The sequence below is a fragment of the Sciurus vulgaris genome, assembly GCF_902686455.1.
Source record: "Sciurus vulgaris genome assembly, chromosome: 5".
NCBI lineage: Eukaryota > Metazoa > Chordata > Mammalia > Rodentia > Sciuridae > Sciurus > Sciurus vulgaris.
Window position 1 is genome coordinate 91,640,718 of NC_136465.1, and position 19,639 is coordinate 91,660,356.

Consider the following 19,639-nt stretch of genomic DNA (forward strand, 5'->3'; position numbering starts at 1 on the left):
AAAGTGACCTAGAGTTGTCATGGCAGTAGGGACTTGAAAGTCTGATTTCATCTTGCTGTCAGTCAAGTACTTCCTGGAATCTTTCCCAGAACCTCAATAAAATTGGAGGGTAAGATGGGCATGCTGTCTCTCTTCTCTCTAAGAGGTTCTACTCTCACCCTTGGGGATGTCTCCATTTTCCTTTTCCTGTTCTAATAAACTCATGCCAGTTATTCTAAGCACAATGTCTGAAATCTTTCTGACATGATTTCAAGAATCGGGGTGAAGGGGGTGTCTCAGCACTGCCTCAGTTTCATGGAAGGCCTCTGTTTTATAACAATGTGAATAAATGTAATTTAATCTCTTCCTTTCCAGTCAGAATGCCTTTAGATTTTTATTGGCTTACTGCACTGGAGGAAAGGTACTCCAGTACAATGATTAATGAAAATTAAGCAAGGGCAATTTTAGGGGGAAAACATTCAATATTTCAACAATTAAGGAAGAGGATAGTTCTAAATTTATTAAAGAAATCCTTTATCAAGTTGAGAAAATGTTCTTCTATTCCTAGTTTGCTCAGATGATTTGATTATGAATAGATGCTGAATCTTATTAAGTTTTTTCTGTATCTATCAAGATAATTATTCCACTGATAATCTATTTATAATAATTATTTTATTAATCTGTTAAGTTACTTAATTTATTAATTCATATTTTCATTTTCATGTAGTTAAAAATATTTTCTCATTTTCCTGTGACTTCTTCAATCCATGGGTTATTGAGAGAAGTTGTTAGTTTCCAAATAAATTGGGACTTTGCAAATATTATTTGCTTATGTATTGCTTATGTATTTCTAGTTAATTGAATTGTCATCAGAAAGCATGCTTCAGATTATTTCATATTTTATATTTATTGATACTTTCAATGGTCCAGAATATAATCTTGGTAAAATTTTCTATGGGCACTTTCAGAGAATAACTCTTCTGCTGTTGGTGAGCATAGTGTTCTATGAATGAAGATAAGAAATGGATAGTACTTAGGGTCATTTTCTAATTTTTTAACATTTTGTATGAACATTTAGAATTTTTATGTCCTTTTGATGACCATGTTATCATTATAATTTTTTTTTTTTTTTTTTTTTTTTGTACCAGGGTGACCCCAGGGGCACTTAACCACTGAATCACATCCCCAGTCCTTTTTACGTTTTTTGTTTGAGACAGGGGCATTGCTCAGTCGCTAAGGCTGGCTTTGAACTTGAAATCCTCCTGCCTCAGCCTCCTGATGCTTGTGCCCCATAACTCACATGAAATGACTCTTCATATAATAGTCTTTACTCTGAAATCTACTTAGATACTAAAAATGCCATTCCAGATTCCAGTTTTCTTTTGAGTAGAATTAACTTAGGATATTTTTTTCCTTATCTTTTGCTTTAAAGTCTCTGTGTAGTTACAGTTAAAGTGGATTCCTATAGACAACATAAAAGTAGGTCTTGCTTTTATAACTTCTTTTTTAAATAAACTAATCTAACAATCTGCGTGTTTTGGAATTTTTAATTTTGAGTACATACTTCTTTAACCTTTGTGGTAATCTTGGGGAACTAAATTAGAGATACTTCACTTCAGAGATTCATTTGATTCTATCAGGTTTTAGGTTCAGTACTGAACTTGAACACTTAAAGCACTAACGGCAGAGTTTATTTTAAAAATAGTTGATGCCCTACTCTACAGGGTCCCTGTAGGAATATATTTCTTTACATATTACAGATGTCTGGCTTGCCCATATGACTTGCTTTGGCCTATAAAACATGAGAAATAATGGGTATAATTTCTGAAAAAAGTTTAAAAACCATGTCATATTTCTGCTTAAACTATTTTCCCCTTCTGCTCTTAGGCTGTCATGCCCCAGATCAGAGCTACTACTTAAGCCTTGATCTTGGATTGCTGGGAATGTAAGACAAAACCACTACTGAAACAAAATGGACTTAATATGAGTAAAATTTCTATCTGTAAGATGTTGGCTTTTGTGGTTATTGTTGATTCTGTAATAAAACTTGGTAGAAGCTTAATGAGGGAGTCTCAGCTTAACTTCTACCACCTTACGTGTGATCTAAATCTTATTCTCTGACACCAGTGTTGGTGTTGGTATTGATCACAGGGTGAGCCTAGCTTTTGTGTTAGTTTACAGTGCAACAGTCTATATTTCAGACTTAAAAGATTTTTTTCTTTCTTATTTTTATTTCTGGAGTCATGAGGAGCAAAACAGTGAGCATACTTTCCTGGTTAAAAAAAGACTCCGAAAAAGCCTTTTTCATTGGTAGTTTAAATATTAAAACTTGAAAAAGAAGGTAAGAATAATCAAAACTTTTCCCTTTGTGAAGAACAGGTTAATAGTTTCTATAAACACATAGAAAAGAATCAGTGTTACAGAAATTGTTCAAGTCAATAAAAAAGTATGAAATTTGAGTGTCCAGAAAATAGAGAATTGGCCCAATGAATTCTTCCTTAGCCAACTGAGGCTACTTATGCATTATTAAATGTCTTATGTTGATGGCTAATAAAGGTTTCAAAAGCCTCAGACAGAAACATATATGTATATCCAATCTCATAACATTTTATGGAGAATTTATTTGTATTATGTAGAGGTAAATGAGAGGGGGGAGGGGGCTGGAGTATGAAAGATGGTGGAATGAGACAGACATCATTACCCTTTGTACGTGTACGATTACACGAATGGTGTGAATCGACATCATGTACAACCATAGAAACAAAAAGCTGTACCCCATTTGTGTACAATGAATCAAAATCCAGTCTGTAAAAATAAAAAAATTGAAATTTACTATTATCATTGAACTGTTTTCACATATTTTATCTGTAATTTCATTCTGAACAAATAGATTTTCAAATTATATCAAGGAATTTGAGGTGGCCTATTTAGGTTTCTCAGTTACAGTTCTCAATCGCTGCAATTATAATTTTATTTTGTTTTGATCTAACCTTCCAGTTACTCTGAAAAGAAACTGTGGTAATGCTCAGCATGTGTCAATCCATGTGGCACAGTAATCACATGTTTTCTTATCTCAAACAGACCTGGTATAAGCAAAAATCATACACACACACAAAGCCTTTATTAACAGAAGTTGGAAGAATATGAATTGGAATTTTGTGGGCTCTTGAAAACTTTTTTTTATTGTAATAAAAACCACCTTTCAAAAAAAAAAAAAAAAAAAAACCACCTTTCATTTCAGTTGCAGCTAATTTTTTTAAAATTAACATTGTTTACCCCTCTGCAAATTTTTTTCTCTCTTCATCATACATATAGCAATGGGTAACTCATATGCTAAAAAATGTAAATGAACATTATGTAAATGTAAATGAATGGTTAATCTCTATTAAAAAATCATTAAATGCTCATGCAGTTTTTATTTCCCAACCTTAGTCAATATTTAGAATTAACAATTCATTATTAATTCCCTCAACATTGGCTACCTTGTTCTCATCAGTCAACCATGCTGTAATCAGTTAAAATTTAAAAAGGACCTCTAATAAAGGCTATATTCACGTGAAAACATTTTTTAGGTGCTCTGGCAAGGGTTGACTTGTATTTAAATGTACTTTCAACATCCTGATAATTTTTTTCCATCTCCCTCCAACCTTTACCACCACTCCTAGCCAGCTCCTGGTAGCAAGAAATCAGAAGGTTTTCACATTTTCTTCCATTTCTGTTCTCATTCTGTGTGTTGTCAAATATCACCTTTTCATGTCCTCAAACACACTATATTACATCAATCCTTTAGAATACCAGAAAACTGGATATTTGGAATTCTATAGGCTGAAATGAACATAATCTGTGTGTAATCTAGTAGCAAATACCAAAAGAGAAAGCACAGGTGATAGGGAAATAATGAAGAAAAAATAATGAAGATGTACCTCATGAAAAATACAACTAAAAACATAACTTGAACATCTTTGCTCTTGCCTATGGTTGATTCTACCCATCTACTTCAGAATTCCTGAGTTCAGTGCCTATATTATAATCTGAAATAATGTAAAAGAATAATTGTATCAATTTGAAGATTAGAAGGTTGAATTCCTTTAAAAAGTTATCTTTTTAAGACACAAAGGAATTTTTTGACAGAGTTCATGCCTGAGGACATAGTCATTTCTAGGTCTCAAAAGAGTCCCCCAAAATTTACCAATGAAAAAGGTCAAATCCATTCTGATCCATACTCGTCAAAGTTGGGTATTTAATTGAGTGATAGTAGATACTAATTATATTTGGATGTGAACCAAATGAAGCTATTTGTTCATTAAAACTAGAGAAACCATATTTTACTTTGACTGAAAACAACACTTAAATATTAACTCCTGCTGATATCAATGGGAATCCTGAATAAAGTTCAAGCAGTCTTTGGCCCTGGCATTAATCCTAAATCTCTTGAGATGAGAAATGATACGAAAAAGAAAAAAAAAAATACACTGAGGGAAGGATTACAGAAAGGATGACACACAAACAGTAGCATTCTACATTCTGTTTCATTTCAACATGCACAAATTAAATACCACTAGCAAACGAAACTTATTAAAGGGAAATGAATGGACAAAAGAGGGTACGTACGTGCATGCATGTGCATGGGTTTCCCCAAACATGCACATGTGCACATGTATGTCTGTGTATGGACTAATCAGATAATCAGAGAGCTTAAATGTAACAGAATTCACTTTTTTAATTTAACAGGAAAAGGCCACAGTGAGTGTTAGCTTTCAGAATTTCTCACAGAAACCAAAGACCTTCTTATTATAATTTGCAATTGTCCATGGGTAACTGCACATTCATTTGAATTCCTGAAAGACTGATCTTGTAAAGAGAACAAGATGGGCCCATATTAAAACTTTTAATGACTTTAGTAAAAAAAGGTGGAACTTTGCAGCCAGCTGGCTCCATACCGAAAGCCAGGCTGCACAGCTTGAACTTAAAGCTATCTTAACATAATGAATAAGTGCCAATAATTAGCATATGTAGTGTGAACAGGTTTGCTGGCACAAGCAAGTGAAAAACTCCAAGGTAAAGTTATTATTAGGGAGTAATTAGCTCTGTGAAGTAAATGAGTGAAACAATAGCTGCCAGCACTGACAATATGGCTAACATCTGACTATGTGGAAGATAACATTGTAAAGTATTGCTCCCTGAGCTAGAATCTGTTAATAACCATATGTTAGTGTAATTAATGCAGAGTCTTTCTGACCTGTTGTCACATAAGAACAATACTTTCTTGGAAACATTCAAACAGGCAGTCCCACACTCTGGGTAAGAAATAATTGTGAAAGTTGCTTACAAACAGCTCTTATATTTCTTTCTTTCTTTCTTTCTTTTTTTTTTTTTTTAAGGAAAAAAACTCATTGAGTAGGAAAAAAAAAAAAAAAAAAAAAAACTGAAGGACAAAGAATGAGATGAGGTAAAATAGTTTCCTGTCTGACATCCCAGACACTGAGTAGTCAACTGCAGTGGAATAGATCCTTCAAGGTGACTGAAATGCAGGATATATTTGGACTGACTAAATTAGGAATAGAACAAATTGATGCTTAGTATGAAATTTTTGACATATATACCATAGGTTTCCCCTTCATTTCTCATGGGAAACACACACACACACACACACACACACACACACCATGTTATAATTTGAAAAAACAAATCAAAACAAATTATGGTTCCGATACTATAAACCATTTTGCCCCTAATCTAAACTTCTTAGGAACAAGGACCACATCTTATTCATCTCTTATTATCTGTTAATAGTAGCTTGCACATACTATTTTTAGTAATTATTGGTTTAATGTTCAAGACACTCTTGGATTTCCAATGATTTTGGTAATACACCTAAAAATAGTTTGGGCTCATAGGGGAAGAAAATAAATAAAACATGATTTCTAAATGGCAGTCTTAGATAATACTGAATAGACAGCAGTAGCCAGAACTATATTTAATTATCATGTATCTTTCCATTTTGCTTCCTAATCACCTTTCCCACTTCCTCTGATATCACCTTCTTCTTTTGTAGAGTTTTTGCATCTAAGTAAGGATTTTATTATTTAAAAAGTGCATTCATATGCAATATTTCATAATGTTTATCTCTGCACATAAGTTAATTAATGTTCACCTGGTTATGGGTGGTGACAAGACTGATAGTCATATTTTATTTAACCTAAATTTAATATTGAAAGTTGAAAAATAGCTATTAGAAAGTGCAAACAATGCAAAAATCAATTCTCCCTTACTTTTTTCAATTATATATATTTTTTTCCCCAAGAATTTACAGACATTTTCATAGTTATGGCGTTAAAGCACTAAAACAAACAAGTACTGTTGAATATTCCTTTCTACCAATAAAAAACAAAGAATATTCCTTTCTACCAGTTTGTATGATACAACCAATGACAAGTTGAATATCATTTATAATGGCACCCAGCATAGGTGTTACCACCAGCAGTACAGATTAATCAAACTGACAGAAGTCTTAGGTCCACATTTCTGTGTGACAGAAATGAATAAATAAAATAACTGATGACTCATCTATGTAGCTCATGCACATATCCATATATCCACACATATGTGCCCACATATCCATAATTTATACATCCCACTTATTGTCAAATAAGGAAATAGAAGATATTTACAACATTTATTAGTTATACATACTTATAAGGAATTATTAGTGATATGTAATTCGCCACAGAAATTCATTTAAATATGAATTATTGGTACAGTTCTGTGATCATGAGTTATTTCATCCAGTATCATCTTAATGTTGTGTATTACAAATACAGAAGATACATTATACTTGAGTATTGGTTTTGGCTCAATTTAATTTACCTTGAATTTCTACCTGTTTCAACTGAACTTCTCAAACACATTTCGTGAGTTAGAAATCTCATACACCAATCAATAAGCATTTCATGCAAGAGAATAAAGTGTAGCCATAGTCATCAGCTCCTATGGAAAGTTTGTTAACTTTCAAATCTCAGCTGTATTAACTCTTGATAATAAAAGAAAGGTTGAGATTTAATGGAAGCTTGTTAGTAACTTTTCACCCTTTTTAGAGGAGTAGTCTTCTTTAGCGACATTTAATACTTCACAGACTAAGTGGGCAAGTCAAAGAGCGCTGCGTGTTTGAGATCTCACACATTCATCTTCTCACTAAACATCTGTTTAAGGCCTGTGTGATCTACCTGTCAGCACCAGTGATCCATAAAGTGTTTGAACCTCCTGTCACAAACCTCTGAGCTGGTTTGATCACAGGCTTTGTGCACACTAATCACACCCTTTATCTTTCTAATGTCGAGGGGGAAACACACACACACACACACACACACACACATACACATGCAGAGCAAGGCTATCTTCTCAACCTGACTGTAATTAATCTTTCTGAGGGGGGACCTGCCTATTTTGAAAAGAAAAGATCTGATGGGTTGCTGCTCTTTTTGTATAAAGGCCTTATTTTCCTACCAGGCATCTTTATACTTGGGTGGTACCCTTTACAAACCACCTTAACTGTGGCTCAGTGACAGTGAAACAACCTTCAAGATCACCTTATGAATGAACCTGTTGGTAACTTTACGTAAGAAAAGAAGCCAATAAAAGGGAGTTCTACAGGAGCTCGTTTAAATGATTCTCTCTTTTTAACTGCATGCTGGAAGAAAGGAGCCAGAAAGCAAAGCAGTCCCCTTTTCATGTTCCTTGTAAGCTTCTCTCTCCACTAATAATCCCACTGCTACTTTTCTCTTGCTCAGTTGCACACAAATGTATCAAAAGCTGCAGGAGCTCCTAGAGAGGGAACATTTAACATCTTTCTCTTTTTAACTGTTTAAAGTAATGCTTTATGCATCTTGCCTCTTACCACTATTGCTTTTATTGCTTTAAGTGAGATTAATGCCATGGTTGAAATAACTTGGAATGGCACTGATATTCAAAATGTAATGGACCATTCCCAAGGGACATAATCCCTTGTGTAACCGTTTAAAAACAATTTGGAATATAATAAACAAAAAGCAAGAGGGGGAAAAACTATATGAGTCAGCCATAAAAGTAGATAAAGGAGTACAAATTATGGTTGTCTGATGATCTTCCCCAATTACTGGTCTTGGTATGAAATGCTGTGTTCTGTACTCATAAACCCTATTGAAAAACTAATGACCGAGGGTTATTAGAATATACATAAATCCACAAATAAGATATTTAATCAATTGCTGGATAAATTCCATCATGTTTATTCAGATAAATGCCTACAGGATTGGGTAGCATGGGTAACCTAGATGAAGCATGGCAATGTATGACTTCTTGAAGTTTACAACATAACTCCTAGCAGTAATTATAAGTCGGAAAGTCTTGAACTACAGAGGAACAAAATATATACTGCTTTATGGTATCTCTGGCCAGGTGAAGAAAATTAATCTAAGATGACAAATTATTCTGAATATCTTAAGTACCAAAGAAAAATTCATTGGTTCAAATAGGTCTAAACATTTAAAAAACAAAGTCAATATTAAAAGACTTGCAAAAATAGATTTTATACTACCTTATTTGCTGAAAAGTTCTATTTTAAAAACCCTAAAATATTAACAACTGAGAATTTTCACATTAAAGGAAGTATTCCTTTAGCATTTTCATGTCAGTATAAACTACTTACTTCTCTGTGGATGCTTTGTTTTCATTCTGATCCAGTGTTATCATAAACAAATTTGAAATGATTGCAAAGTGGGTTAGAGGATATACCCAGAACTTTATATCTATGCAATCCACAAATAATATGGTTACGAATCACTCTTCAGACTATATATCCATGCTTAAAATGCATACATTTTAATTCAGCCAAATGGCTTTAAAAATTCTCTATGATGCCCAAGTGGCCAGTAACATAAACAAGATTTGTGATTTGTGCAGTTATGACATAAAGTAATAAATAACTATTTTGTGTAGGGTTACAAGGCCAGATTTAAGTAGTCTTCTGTTGACAGTGTGGCCTTAGCCACTCACAAGCACTTCTCCTCAGTCCTAATGTAAAGGTCTATTTGTTGTTTGGGTACCCACAACTCATTCAGAGATTTATTTTGCTTCTAGGCTTGTGCTCTGGGTCATCCAGTTTTCAGTGGGTACTGGATATCAAGAGAGGCCTAGCACAGAACTAGATCAGTAAGACTGCTTCCAAGTCAAAGCAAACTGTAAATTTCTGTCTTTTGAGCCCTTCATCCTATCCACCCTAAGTGAATTTGGTCTGGTCACACGAGTGTGATTCTGACTAACTGTGCATAGCTTTAACTTGGTTCCATGGAGGACAGAGTCCCATGAAACCTTGCATTCTGAGACAGGGTAGGACCTGCTGTACTAGAGATTAGGACAGAATATACAGAAAGCAATGATTACATGCAAATCATATTTTTAATTTCATAATCAATCTCATAATCTCCTCATTTCACTTTCTTAGCCTGAATTTTAGCTTTCAACTTTTTTTCAAACTGAAAATTAAAATAATAAAACATTCATCCATTCATTTAAAACTACATTTTCCTTTCAGGGACTGTTGTTTGTTTTGTTTCTTTAACTTTATATGATACAAATAGTTTCAAAATAGGCACCTCTTCATAATTAAGGAATTGACTAAGAAATTAATTTGCACTTGCATAAAATTTCAAAGCCTAATCTGAAATGTTGCTGATGGCAAAATTTCCTATTTGATTAAGATAAACATTTATCTTCAGAGAGCAAGAGGAAGCTGAGGACCTCTGGTTCATTTTCAATGGATGCCTTACTAAGCAATTCATGTGCTTATCAAAAGATTGAAACGCACATGCTGTTGAAACACAAAGATAAATACTACCTAGGTTATCTTCTTTGTGAGAGGGAAAAATTTTAAAATGTTAAATAAGTGTAATGCAAGGTAGAAACACAGTAGGACAATATAAGTAGGATAGAATGGTAAATGCTATAAGAGATACGAGGTAATTTTTTACTCCAGGAAAATTTGGGAACTGTGGATAAATGAACATGCTAATTTGGCCTTAGTGAAAGTGACTGTATTTGACATATGGAGAAGTATTTGTAAATACTGTTCCAAGATAAGGACTCCATGAGTCAATGATCCAGGTTACAAAATATGAACTGTCCGGGAACAGAACAACAGTTAAGATTGGCTAGATTACTATGTTCATGAAACAAAGTAATGTAGAGGGTCTTCCATGACAGGCAGCAACAAAGCATTTGATTTTCAGGTAGAAACTGATGAAGATGTTGGAGTTGGGGATGTACACTAGGAGAGTTTCCTTAAGGAGGCAGATCTGATAGCAGTGCACAAGGAAAAGCTACAATGAGAGGGTCAGAAAGAATTATCAGACGGCCATTGTGGACAGGAGTGGCAACGAGAATTTGAATGTGGGGCAGGAAAGTGGGAAAAAAAATTCCTAAGGTGTACCACAAAGGCAAAATCAACACACACACAATTTTATATAGAAAATGGATGTGAGGTGGAAAGCATCAAGTGACTGGGAGACTGTTGATAGTATCATTAGTCCTTTCTAAAACACAAATTCACAAGATTAGGACTTCTTTAAAGGACCCATAGTTGATATTTCACTGACCCAATATTAGTCCATGCTATGTTGAACAGGCCATACTCCACACCCCACTTAAACAAGTACCATCATCACAGAGATCATTCATATTGCCACAAGACTGCATTGACTAAGTCACTTCCTCATTATGTTCAGAACCATTGCCACAGAGTTATGAGTTCAGGGATAAACAAAATGGACATTCCTTTAAGAAGCCTTCTAAGTATCTTCTATTTTACTCAGACTTTGGGATATTAGAAAAATGGAAATGTAAATATACTTCTAGTAATATCCCTACCGTTCAGATGTACTAAGTGCCCTGAGAAAACCCCAAATCCTAATGGAGCCACTTTTCACTAAGAATAAATGCACACAGGAATTAGAGAATGAGGACACTAATTTGTCTGCCACCAGTTTAAATAGCATTCCTAATGTAATGACATTTTTCCTTTTGTTTACAGAGGCTGTGGTAGTATGACATATCTGTGTGGTTTCTATGCACATGGGTGTGACCGAGATAAGGAAAAATACCTAAATCAATGTAGCTATGTATGAAGATTTTGGATGGAAAATTGACGTGGAAAATTGAATGAGTTTTGGAAAATTCTTCTACAGCATTATATTAATTGTACTGTTAGCAGTAGTAGTAAATTTTAAGTGGAATTTCTACCTACTCCAATATTTCAATAGCTAAAGCTGAGAAGAGATGGAATGTTTTAGTATTTACCTGCTGGATGACTTATCTAATGGATAAAGTCACTTATTCAAAAAATACTTGACTATTTATGGGATAATAAGTTACACACATGCCCATTCAAATGAACGTATTCATGGGAAAAAAGAGAAATTCCATATGTGGTTAATAGACAGTGTTTTTTAATAGTATGCAATTTTGCCTGGTATACTTTCAGTGTATCATATGATATTAAAAACATCACCTACAATACAGATCCAGGGGTTCAGGGGTTATCTTGAAATTAGAAATGAAAGTCTACAGTCCTATCTTCCTTTAATTATAAATGTTCTTTTCTCTGAATAAAGCAAGAATTACTTTATCTTCAAAGAGAGTATTTATATTTTACCTTTTGTTTTTTGCATGTTTCCTTCAACAATATGACATGTCATCATGTGTCACTTCTAGAAAGGTCTGCTACTAGGTGAAGCCTTATTATCTCCCAAAGAGAAATGATAATAAAAAGAGAATCCACATTACTCAATAGGGTTGAATAGTCTTCATTCTTAATTCTCAGACTTAGGACTACCAATATTTATTTATTGAATATTTTCTTTCACTACATTTTATCAAGCATGTTCTGTTAGCTGAGCACTGCCTTGATGCTTCAATTTATTTCTAATGATCTCAAGAGAACTGAAACAAAGATGTAGTATCTCTATTTGAGAAATGAAGGGTGAGTAAAGCTCAGGTCATACTGATAGTGACTAGTGGAACAATTGTTTAAACTTTGTTCTATCTATCTGAAGGGTCAGTTATTTTGACTACAGTTGTCATGTCATACCTAAGTGGTAACCAAGTCAGAACAATGTCAATACACTAGCCACCGTTGTTAATTCAGTAAAAACTTGGCCAATCAAGATTACATCTTTCAAATTGTGACTGTATTCATCAGATATTGTGGCATTTACTAGACAAAGCCCAAAACTGAAAATTCTCTATCTAGATAGTCAGTAGTTCACTGTCAGGTGAGAAGAATAATGAAAATATAGGCAAAGAACTATATTAAAATGTGAATATATCCAGAAGGTAAAGCAGAGTTGTATACTGACAACACTCCTAGAAGTGAAGTATTCCTTCTTCTCTCAATCATTCTTTGTATTATCAGTATTTTCTCAAGGAAAAAAGATACCCAACAGTCAAAATAACTGCAGTATAAATAAAATTAATCTTCAAGCTGTTGTAGGTTGAATTTTTTTGTCCTGCAATATGATATCCAAATTTTATCCCTTAATAAATATAGCCTTACTTGGAAATGGGGTCTTTGTAGATATGACTGGTTAGGTTGGGAGCAAAATCCCAAGACTGATATCCTTGTAAGAGAACAGAAAAGGATATTTGAGACATGATTCAGAGAAGAAAACATCACGGAGACAGAAACAGAGACCACAGTGATGCATCTCCAAGCCAAGAATCTCAATGATTACAAGGCAGCCATCAGAAGCTAGGGGAGAGACAGGTACTAATTCTTAAGAGTTTCCAGAAGAAACCCACTATATCATCACCTTGGTTTCAGACTCTGGCCTCTGGAATGAAGAGAATAAATGTCCATTGTTGTAAGCCACCAAGTTTGTGGTAATTTGTTTTGGCAGGCCTATGGCACTGATACAACAGCAGTTCTAAAACCAGTGACAGAAAGGTTTACTACCCCAATAAATTGTGAACAAAAGCATAGAGACCACATCAGTTCTGCTCTAGGCATATTTCCAGAATATTGGTTCAGTTAGAATTATCTCATCATCAATGCTGTGGCATTATTCAGTTCTCCTTTACACTTCATGTTCTATTAATAGCTATGTTAGGGACAGATATGTTCTGCAGTTTGTGCATATGTGTATGTGTGAGAAATGTGTATTTAAATTATTTGGAACGATGCACAGAGACACACATAATTCTATGTTAGGATTCTTCACTTAATATAACATACTGGTTATTATTGCTCATGTTTCTGCTGGTTCATTAATTCTATTTTATTCTTTTTGATATCTATACAATATTCCATATTATTAATACAAAATATGAATTCATCTTCTAAATACTTCCCTAAATTTGTCTTCTAAATATTTTCTATAAATAATAATCAATGGTATAGGCTGATTTTTACCACTAAAGTTAGAAACATTTAGAGTGATCTTTTGTAGTATGTCTAAATTTGCATTCCATTTTCAATTTAAGTGTGCCTTGCTTTTAATTAACATGATTTAATATACCATATATAGAAATAAATGTAAATACATAATACAAATTTCATATGTTAATGTATATATGTATAAATTGAATGTAGAAAAAATTAAGAAATTTTCTATATTGGAAAATATTTTTCAAAACAAAAAAAAATGCAAGATTGTATCACTTGAACTTTAAACAGTGTCTTTTTTTACAAAACAATTTATTTATGTTTGATCAAGTACTATGCATATGAGTTAGGTGCACCAGTAAAAAGAAATCTATATTAATATTATGTCAAAAAATTAATATACTGAAATTTCATGCAATTGCATATGATTGCTAATTGTCTCCTTGCAAAGCATGGGTTTCATTTTTTTTTTTTTAATTCATCCCATGATGACCTTGGTAGACATACTTTTTCCATAATTCACAACTAAGGATGAGTGTCCTCAATTAATAGCACTTGATTAGTGACACAGAACATAGTACTCTCTTAAAAAATACAGAAATTTAATGTTTAAAATGAAATAAAATGGTTTTAACTTGCACCTACTTTAACCTTATCTTGTATGATAGATCAGTAACATTTAAAAGGTCAGATAGATATTATATACTTATTTCTTCTCTGCAGAGAGCCCATTACTACTCTAAGTACCTTAACAACTTTTATGACCAATACAACATTACTGGTTATCCACTAAACACAGTTATGCCAGGTTATTGGACACAGCTGGAGGCAATATGCCAGTTGTGGTGAAGCAATCTACTGCTCCCATATGCTGCTTGCAAAGAATGAATTCTATACAGAAATATCAGTGGTAAAGCATGGGGCAACTTGCAGGGTCCAATAAATTATGACTGAAGGAAGGAGAAGTCATTACTCCAAAGAAATACTTAGCCTCCAAGAGTAGTGAACAATTTACTCAACAACTCAATAACTTTAATTTCATTATTATCTAAACATGATTATGTTTCATAATACATCCTCTGAACTTTGGGATGAGTTTAAATATTTCTTTGTCTCCACATAAAATTTCCATAATCAGATACTGATTTACACTCTTAATGGGGATGACTTTAGTATTTTCTTTATGTTTCCTCAAATTTTAAATCAAAAGTTATAGAGGGACCTTAAATTATGGAATGCACAGAAGGTGCAATGGAAATAAAATTAAATTTTGGTAAATCATGTAATTCAGATTATTACAAGTTAATTAATGTAAAGATTTATAAAGTAGTCTAATACCCAAATTCAATTTGACTAAGGTTAAAGTTTATTCAGAGATGTAAATAAAGATACTGAAAGGACATTCATTATCAACCATAAAGTGGGGAAAAAAAGAACCTCAGGATAGTTAATAAATTTTGTGAGACAATGTTTGCCCACCTATTCTTATATATACCTTCATTCTTCCGTATGTATGATAATGAAATGTGGTGTGAGGCATAACATAGTGATATGGGTTGTGATCAAGCAAATTCCCTTAGACATCAGATATCACAGTAACTTGTGCTACAAATTAAAGCTAATTATGTCACTTGTGTAAAAAAATTCTTGATTCTTCATCTATCATCCCCTGTTCTGTTTTCCCTGCGGGGGGTGGGGGGACAACCAACAAAAAACAAACAGAAAAATTCCTAGGATGTTGATTACTTAAATTTCACATTCAGAGTAGAGATGAAACACAGGAAGAAAGAGATTGGCAACAACGTATATTTGTTCTTGTGCTTCTCTCAGGAGGCACCCTTAAGATCAGATCACCACCATCCACAGTCTGGAGAAACACCTTTGCGTTTCTTATCCTGGGCTCTTCTAGGTCCTGTGGACTTGCTGTTATGATCTCACACTGTTCACTTCTGCTCTCCAAGATTTCAAGTAACTACTGTTACTGCCTCAGTTTCCTCTTGTAATCAATGAACTTATATTACTGATTATATTCCATAAGATCCTAACAATCTTAGTGGTGTGTAAGCTTTGTTTCAAAGGTGGCAAGAATGTGTTTGCAATGGTTGCAAAGACTATCTGGGATATTTGATCATTATCTGATTGATAGTAATTTGGGGTTCTTTATACTTTGCATAAAGACAAACACTTTGACAAGCCAAAATCACTACAGTGGTATAGATATGTTGTCATGGTTCACAACTTTATTCATTAAAATATTTAGAAACGTAGTTCATATTTCATGTCACTGCTTAACTTTTATTACTATTATTTGTTTTTGTCCACCAATGACAAACATTTGTGTTCTTCCTTAATTACTGTTCTCTCACTTTTAGCAAGCTATTAAGGAGTGAACAGAAAAGAGGCCTGGAGCATTTCTCACCCTCGTGTCTATTAAGACAAGACTGGGATCACATGAGGGAAGAATTATATTTCCTATGTAAGCAGGTGGGTACATGAGATTATAAAAGGAGTGCTTCAATGAATGAGCCCTGGTAAGGAGGCTCATTATAACAGATGATGTGGGCAGACGCCCCACTGACATTTAGTACAGCTTAACACAGCCAGAAAGGAATAAAACTTAACAGTGGTCAAGGTGGGGAAAAAGGACAAGTTGTAATGTAATAAGTGCAGAACATCCTGAGGTCATTTTTAGCTTCTCCTTTAGGTTAAAGCTGTACTGTAAAGAGTGCAGCTAGTAAATATGTGCCAGTCATATGAACAGTCAATGGCACTATGGGGAATGTCAACTTTGGTGAGGCTTTTCCCTTTATGATTTTAGTAGGTAAATTATAATGTTTGTTTTAGAGTATGGATCTTTTTTGTTAAGGGAAAAGATTAAAATTTCTTAAAGTGGTTATTTGCTTGCTTAAAATATTTAAAATTAAAGACATACTCCAAGTTCAAGCTACTGAATTTTTAAAAATATTTCTGCAAAAAAATCAATAAAAAGAATCAAGTCATAAATATGTGTGTATGAGGTAGAGATTTCAAAATGAAATAACCTCAAAGTTTGATTGTCACTTGTCAATGCTATAAGAATGCACGATTTAGAGGAAGTCAAAACATGAACAGTGTTATGTTCTGGGATATACACTGTTCAAGCTTTCTAAAATATTCTTGGTAAAAATAAATTTAAAAGTTCAAGAATTATTACTGCCTCCACGCATTTCAGTTTCATTCTGAGGATGTAAAACCCTCCAAGATAAGTGCCAAACTTCCTCTCCTAATCTTTCCATCTAGAAAAAGAGATTGGCCAAATAGACTCAGCATCGTAAGGTCCATAATTGCAGGGACTTGGCAGAATGTGATCACAGCAGGTTAATCTAAATTGACCTAGGATGGTTGCAAAGTATGCTTCCAGAAACCATATTTAATCCCTCACTTTTACTGTGAAAACTCAGATAATTTTGATTTTTCTAAGTCTCTGTCTCCATTTTTCAGGTAGTATCAAAGAACTTACAGAACAAAATTTGAGAAGTTTAATTTGCTTTTTCATATTTATTTTCTACTTCATGTGGTCAAGCCTCAAAATGATTTTTTAAAAGGTGAAAGGGAGAAAAAAGGAAAAGATGGAAAAGAAATAGTTTTATGAAGGAGATGGGTTAAAGGAGAACATGAATTCCATTGCTCTGAATATGGTGCTAAAATGTACCTTAGCAGAAAAACACATCTCTCCCATTTTAGATGAATGGAATTCATATAAGATAGTGAAGGAACAATAGCAATAATAGTATATGTTAGCATCAGAAGCCATTAAGAGTCTCAAAGTGAACAAAGTAATAGTATGGATTGTTTCAGTACTTCAGTCAGTTGCATAAATACTGTAATATAAAAACAACTGCAGAATTCCCATTAATCGGCTTCAATATTTACTGCTTTCCTGCTATCTGCCCCTCTTGTGTTATTTTCATGATTATGACTGTGTTCAAGAAGAAAATCATGAGACACCCAAGTTGTGTCATGACATGGATGAACACAGGTTTACTAGATGAATTAGCACCCAAATGCTTATTCAAAGTGGAATTTGGTTACCTATATTAACACTGTATCTGATAGTAGCCATATAAAAGAAATAGAAAACAAATATATTAATGATAGTATTGTGGATTCTGAGGTTTACAAGGTACCTAAACTGTCCTATGATTATTAAGGATTATTAGCATTTTCATGCCATCAGGATACTAAATGTGTGTGCGTAAGCAGTCATTCACAAAAATAACGTGATGGATAGTTATTTCTGCATTATGTTCCTTCTCCTAAATTCTTACTGAGGCTAACTGTTATCCAGGAATGATTTCATGTCACAAACACAGGAATAATTGGACAGCGAGCAACTGGATAAGAGGCAGTGCAAGAAAGGATAGTGCAAGACAGAAATAAAGGATACGAGGTAGTAGAAGACAGGTTAAAAAGAAGATGGGTTAAAGTAATGATGTGTTGATGGAAGTATTTGTACATTTCTAGACTGTACTTGCAATGCATTTAGAGCAGTACCCTCCTTTAATCACAAAAGAGACTTCATTCAATGTCTCAAGGGATAGAGATTTAGAGAAAGGTCTTATTTTCCTGTTCTCTTACATGAATGAGGCACCTGTTACAAAACAAAACAGAAAGGATGTTTTAAAATGATAGAAAACTGAAAGATGTAGCTTTCAATAAAAGATAGAATAGAGGCAGATCAAATACCCTAAATGGGGAGGCTGGGAAATGGGCATCATTTTATAGTGGGAGAAAAAGTAAAATCATGTGCATAATGGGAAAAACATTTTCCTTTGCCAAAATAATATTTTTTTTTTCATTTAGGTTTTTAGAACATGCCAGGAAATCAAAGAGGTCCTTTAAAATATTTGAGTTTTCCTTTGAAAGAGCCTCAAGTACTATTTATCAAAAGAACGTATTTCTTGGAGAAACACATCAGACATTATTTCTACAGGGCATCATTTTTTTCCTTTCTAGATTTGGTTAGTTTATGGATTATAATGGTACAATGTTAAACATTTTAATCCTAAAGACTGAATAGAGATACCAGTTCACTGTGAAAATAATCATTTTAAAAGTAAAACAAGAACCACTTCTAATCAGTAAAATATGTTTTATTTTATGTTTAAAGTTAAAAGAAAAAGCATACCCTACACCATTTTATTATAGAACCATTCTGTTTGTTAGATATTGCAGAATATTCTAAACGTATACTTTAAATATTAAATGTTTACACTGAAGGGAAGAGGAAGAATGAAATTTGAGATTTTGCCCTAGGGATTAAAATTATCATCTATATATGTTGATGACACTTTTCTTACTCAGGTGTTCAAGGCATCCATTTGGTCAAAGTTAGCTACTTATATAAATAATGTTGAAAATCTACAAAAATGTATTTTAAAATTTGGATGTTTCAAACTATGAGGAAACTTCCCCACAAATGTGTGTAAATGATTTAACCGTTGACTCGTGTGACAATGTGTTTTCCTGCATCCCTTCCAACTACTGGTTTGTGGGATAATTTTTGCTTCTCTTCATATACACATATCCATATACCACATTTTTACATACATTACTTTGTTTTAAAACGTCTTTTAGTGCTTTCTGAGTCTGACTGATGTAAGATGTTATTTTGAACATGCCAAAGCATCTAAGCGGCTCCAGCCTTTTCTTTTCAGCCCGCATTCCTTGATAAGTGGCAAAGCTTCCCACTTATCAGTCACTCAAAGTGACTGTAGCTGTCAGTTGTGTACAAAGCGCAATCAGTTTGGAAGCAGAGACACCAGCATTTTTCTTCTCAGCTTGAAGCAAACACGTTTTGACTGCTAGTCATTCAATTTTAAAGCATCCTCAATTAGGGGCGGATGAAGATATAAAGAAAACACATCCTAAACACCTCCACCAGGCAACAGAAAAATTTTATTGTTATCTCTTGATTTACCTTACGGTAGCCCCCAACCTCCTTTTTTTCTGGCTGTATGACACGCGTGCTCACGACAACACACCCTCTATCATGAAAAGACTGCAATAGTATATTATAGGAACACTCTGGGACACCTCTGGGGGAGCCTGTTTATGTTTCCTTTTTCACACTCACTCTCTCACTCTTGAATCACTCTAAAGAAAATTAAATAATTTATGTTTAAAATTAAATTCAATCTGTTAGACTCACTCTGTTTAAGAGTGATCAACTTTTTATTTAATGGAAACCTAAAATGCAATTGAATAATG

The 19,639-nt window shown here is 33.6% G+C and overlaps 1 protein-coding gene and 1 long non-coding RNA gene across 17 annotated transcripts in view; both read right to left on the minus strand.

Annotated features, from left to right (window-relative positions):
• Window positions 1-19,639, minus strand: part of SOX5 (SRY-box transcription factor 5) — a 955,660-nt gene that overhangs the window by 153,813 nt on the left and 782,208 nt on the right. The window lies entirely within an intron of this gene.
• Window positions 1,515-4,410, minus strand: LOC306662072. The gene is made up of 2 exons (XR_013764053.1): window positions 3,209-4,410; window positions 1,515-3,178 (listed from the first exon to the last, which is right to left on the minus strand). It is a non-coding gene; the product is annotated as an uncharacterized lncRNA (long non-coding RNA).